The 5,444-nt window shown below is 36.4% G+C and overlaps 3 non-coding genes across 3 annotated transcripts; 2 read left to right on the top strand and 1 right to left on the bottom strand.

Moving 5' to 3' along the window:
- The first annotated feature begins 972 nt into the window (after positions 1-972).
- TRNAG-UCC (transfer RNA glycine (anticodon UCC)) lies at positions 973-1,044 on the top strand. Its single transcript has one exon. It is a non-coding gene; the product is annotated as a tRNA-Gly (tRNA).
- Positions 1,045-2,219: 1,175 nt separating this feature from the next.
- On the bottom strand, positions 2,220-2,291 carry TRNAG-UCC (transfer RNA glycine (anticodon UCC)). The gene has a single exon. It is a non-coding gene; the product is annotated as a tRNA-Gly (tRNA).
- A 2,692-nt stretch (positions 2,292-4,983) lies between these two features.
- TRNAG-UCC (transfer RNA glycine (anticodon UCC)) lies at positions 4,984-5,055 on the top strand. The gene has a single exon. It is a non-coding gene; the product is annotated as a tRNA-Gly (tRNA).
- Positions 5,056-5,444: the final 389 nt, after the last annotated feature.

Here is a 5,444-nt window from a genome sequence, read left to right as displayed (position 1 = left end):
CGAACCCGGATCAACTGCTTGGAAGGCAACTATGCTGACCATTACACCACCAACGCACATGAATAAGATTCTGAAAAAGTAGAAAGTGAAGATTAATAAAAGAGAATGAACATTTATATTACAAACGTGACTAAAATAACATCACGTAATTTAAATGGATGGATGTTATTACCAGATAACTCCAATGCTACAGAGATTACCTCGCGGACGAATTCTCGGACAAAATATAATTTAACTTAATTATAAATGCGAATGTTTAGATGGATGTTAGAAGGTATCTCCTGAACCGCTCAACGGATCTTGATGAAGTTTGGCACACTTGTATAACATATTCTGGAAGAACACATAGGTTACTAAGTTTTTTTAACACTGCGCAAACGAAGTTGCAGGTCGCAGCTAGTACTACATACGGATGTCAACCTTTTTTTTTTTTTAGGGAACGCTTTATGCATACTCCGCGCCCCGGGGGGGACGCGGTAGTTATGTGGGATTCTCCTCCATAGCGGAGGCATACCCACTAAACCCCTCTGTTCCTCCAACGCATCGGGACGGGACCACGGGCACGCTTTCGCTCTCGTCCGCGGCCCCGTCTGCGCCAGCTGCCGAGGCAGCTCCTTCTCGGGACAGATAACAAACCTACCTAGCCTTGTTTGATTCAACCATTTCATTACTCCTTTAGGTTAATCTATCAATTATTCTATTTAATTGAAAAACGTGATACCTTTTGCGTTATTTTGTACCACGTTTTTGTACAATAATTTGTTCAGTTGTTTTGTAAAAGATTTCATTGTTGCTGAGGTGAAAGGTAATGACGTCATGTGAAACGGTGAATCTCCATTGGTCTATCTGTACTCATCCATCTCTGTTATTATCTTTATGAGGAACAGAGATAGCAGTAGTGATGGAAGTTTCAGGACAATTGAAGTTTTCTAAATAGTTTTCTCAGGTGAATCTTCAGTACATTGGATATGTGCGTTGGTGGTGTAATGGTCAGCATAGTTGCCTTCCAAGCAGTTGATCCGGGTTCGATTCCCGGCCAACGCATGATTTTTTTTTATAAATACTTAAAATAATATAATTTAAGTATTTTAGTAGACAAAAATAATCTTACTATGGATGGATGGATTTTTGTTCGAAGATATCTCTAGAACGGCTGAATGGATCTCGATGAAATTTGGCATAGATGTAGAACATAATCTGGACGAACACATAGACTACTAATTAAGTATTATCTTAATTTCTCGCGGACAGAATCGCGGGCGATCGCTGGTAAGAAAAATGTCAAAATTTTAACTAAAAAAATAAATTAAAAAATCTTACTAATATTACAAATGCGAATGTTTAGATGGTTGGATGTTTGTTTGAAGATATCTCCAGAACGGCTCAACGGATTTCGATGAAATTTGGCATACATATAGAACATAAAACTGAAAGAACACATAGGCTACTTATTTACGTTTTTTAAATCCGCGCGAATGCAGTCGCGGGCAACAACTAGTAAATAAATAAGGCTTCCACAACACTTGTGTTATCAATCTTTGTTGTGATAAAGCTGTGTGCCCCATTTTAGTGTTTCCAATCTAGTATATAAAAGGTTTAAATTAAATTTAAACGTATTATGTTATTTGTCGGCTTCTCTTACCTTTGCCTGAATCAGGGGTTTAGTTAGTGGATCGTACAAGGACAGATTTAAGTATTGGGGTTAAATTGTTTTATTTTAAATCTTATATATAAAATTCTCGTGTCACATTTTTCGTTCCCATACTCCTCCGAAACTGCTCGACCGATTCTCATGAAATTTTGTAAGCATATTGAGTAGGTCTGAGAATCGGCCAACATCTATTTTTAATCCCGTGCGGACGGAGTCGCGGGCGACAGCTAGTATAATATAATGTTCAAATTGTAATCGATTTTCGATTTACATATGTACATTTATCTAACGTTCTTACGGTGAAGGAAAACAACGTGATGATGCACACAACTGTGAAATTTAAATATATGTGTGAAGTCAAACTGCACTGGACCAGTGGTTGACTAAGGCCTAGTCACCCCTAAGTGTTCGTACCTTAGGGTAGGCTCCGAGCCACTCAGTGGGGACGTATAGTGAGCTTATGATTGTTTATTATTTTAATACCAGTACGTTTAAGGAGAAAGTATATCTCCATCTCTAACATATTATCCTTTTCATTTTTAAAAATGTTCGGTAGTAACAAAAATCATGCGTTGGCCGGGAATCGAACCCGGATCAACTGCTTGGAAGGCAACTATGCTGACCATTACACCACCAACGCGTCTGTTATAGAAGCGATTTTTAGCAAATTACCCACAAGTAAGATCTGATATATTTTTTTTTCCGTATAATAACTATTAGAATAAGAATTTTATTGAAAAAGTTTTCTTAAAAACATTTTATTGAAATATTTTCATTCAAACAAATAATAAATTACTCTGTTAAAACTTAAATGAGATTATCCACTCTTGAAGCAACACAAAACATATTGTTGTCTCTATTCTACGGTAATATTTGTAAGAATTATGAAAGAGATGGATATATGTTTTGTGAAAATATCTTAAGCCAGCTACACACCTACAGTATTAGCTTTGCAGTAAAACTGAAGGTGTGTTACTGGTTTTATTGGAAACTCTTTGGAACGTAATTTTTTAATTCCGTTATTGTTTCTAAAACCTGCATTGAATGATAAGGGAGGGCTTGTCAAGAACAATTGCAGAATAGACAAAAGAAACTCGGCTACGATTGCCCGTGACTCTGTCCGCGCCAAATAAAAATAACTTAATAAGTAGCCTATGTGTTCTTCCAGACTATGTTCTTTTTTATCACAAGGTGGCAATGAGCGAGCGGCCAAATGAAATCGCTGAAATAGCGAAGTGACCGTTGCCCATAGACATATGCAATTGCATATGCGTTGCCTACCTTTAATCCACGGAGGAGAGGATGCACATAAAGAAAACATTTTCTCTATCCATGCATCCTCTCATCCGGAACATCCACTTCCACTTCCCATCTCTTCCTTATAAGAAAAAGGGAAGGGAAACAGAAGGTTTAGCCGTTCTGGAGGTATCTTCAAACAAACATCCATCCATTCACATTTATAATATTAGTAAAATTACTACGCTATAAAAATAAAATGAATCTTGAATTAATCAGATCTAGATAATATATGAATTCTTGAATGATTATTATAAAAAAAAGCTTTAATTTTCATATTATAATGACTAATGGAAGCAATTTATGACAGAGTTCTGAAGTCAACTGTAGAAATGTTCTATTACTTTCACATGTTTTCGACATCATCTCGAAGTTACGTTATTTTCGTTTGGGACCATCGAAATGTTATTATGAAACAATTTTCTATATCTATATCGCAATGAATCGGGCACAGAGTAATAATAACATCCGACCCGAAACAGTGCCGTACTTATGTTGCCCAAACTGACTGCACAGTGTATTGTACTCGTAGAGACTGCAATTTAATTATAACAAACGAAATATATATGTTATAGCTATAACCTTGTAAAATGTGTTTTCGGTAATATACTATGGAGAACTTTACCTTCTCTTTCTCTTCTCGTCTTTTTCTTATAAGGAAAAGATAGGACGGGATGGATTTGATGGAGGGGATGCATGGTAAGGGGAAAGATTCTCTTTCTATTTTTAGAGATAATAATGGCGCGCTTTCGTTACAAAGTCAAGTGTCAAAATGATTAGAAGACATAAACGTCGACATTTTAGTAAGGCTAGTGTTGTACTCGAGCAGAGGGGCAGAGCGTCGGTGGCTTAGGGGTCAAGCACTTGACTTGCAATCTGCAGATCCTGGGTTCGAATCCCGCCATGTATCAATGTGTTTTTCGATTTACATATGTACATTTATCTGACGTTCTTACGGTGAAGGAAAACATCGTGATGCAACCTGCACATATCTGAGAAGAAATTCAAACATATGTGTGAAGTCAACCAACCCGCACTGGGCCAGCGTGGTTGACTATGACCTAGTCACCCTTGTTTTAGGGTAGGCTCCGAGCCCCTCGGTGGGGACGTATAGTGAGCTGATGATGATGAGTGTTGTGCTAGTACACCGGCACAGTGTCAGATTTTCTTCCTAACACTATACATCTCCTCGTCTGACGATTAAAGGTATACAACGCATCGACAATTGTGAATATCTATGGGCAGCGGTCACTTCACCATTTCGGTAAATTTATATGGCCACTAATTCGTTACAAAACAAAAATTTCAAATTAAATTTTCTAGTAATCTCCATCCATCATTGCTTGTAAAACTTTCCTGCCCTGCGAAATTAAAAAAAAAAACTTAAATATCAGCCTATGTGTACTTTCAGACTATGTTCTACATCTATGCTAAATTTCAACTAGACCCGTTTAACTTGCGATAGGTAAACATCGTTCCATCCATCTATACATTTATTAATAACAATTCCAGTTCAGTTATCGATTAGTTCATCTCAGTTCTAAGAACTAAGAATGTATCTGCAGAGTTCCTAGATCAGTAAAGATTAACTTAAGTTATATTGTAAGTTAAGTTAAACAATTTAATAGCAATTACTATATTTAGCTACTAGCTGTCGACTTCGACTCCGTCCGCGCGGAATTAAAATAAATTCCAGCTTGATACCTTTACGCGTTTTTGAGAAAAAGAGTCTTGACAGACGGACGGACAACAAAGTGATCCTATAAGGGTTTCGTTTTTTTCCAATGAGGTAAGGAACCCTAAAAAACGTAGTATTTGTTCTTACAGACTGTTTGAGCTTCCAGAATGTTTTATACATGTGTAAAGCTCATGAGCGGTTCAGTCGTTCTGGAGATCGTTCAAACAAACATTCACATTTATAATATTAATAAGGTTTGGATTATTTAATAAAAACACTTGTTCAAACAATATGTGTCTTAACGCGACTACAATCAAAATGATTTTAACTATTGTTAATTTAATAACTTAGAACGTCGGCGTTGGTGGTGTAATGGTCAGCATAGTTGCCTTCCAAGCAGTTGATCCGGGTTCGATTCCCGGCCAACGCACGCTTTTTGTTACTTCAATCTTTTTGATAATTAATTCTTTTACTTTAAATTAAACTGCATATTATCACGTACATCAAATTGAAACAATTTATTAAAAAATAATTATGTTTTTACACACGTTTTAGACTGAAGGAGATATGTTTCTCGTAAATTTTATAACATGTTTGTAATTAATTCAACTCATTACTGTATCATAAAATAAAATGTAATACATAAAAATACGATTAGAGTAAACAACATAAATTAATAAAATGTTTGCTCTAATAAAGCACAGGCTCGTAAAGCCTAAACTCTCTGCAGCCTTATTACTCTGTGCACACCCCCATTTAAGATGTAAACATAACTATAACTAGGGGTAGGTGGGGTGCGCTTTTCACGCAGTAGTCGCG

This window comes from Papilio xuthus, unplaced genomic scaffold (genome assembly GCF_000836235.2).
Source record: "Papilio xuthus unplaced genomic scaffold, Pxut_1.1 DF829660.1, whole genome shotgun sequence".
Lineage (NCBI taxonomy): Eukaryota > Metazoa > Arthropoda > Insecta > Lepidoptera > Papilionidae > Papilio > Papilio xuthus.
Note: the sequence above shows the minus strand (reverse complement) of the source record. Positions and strands in the feature narration are given on the sequence as shown.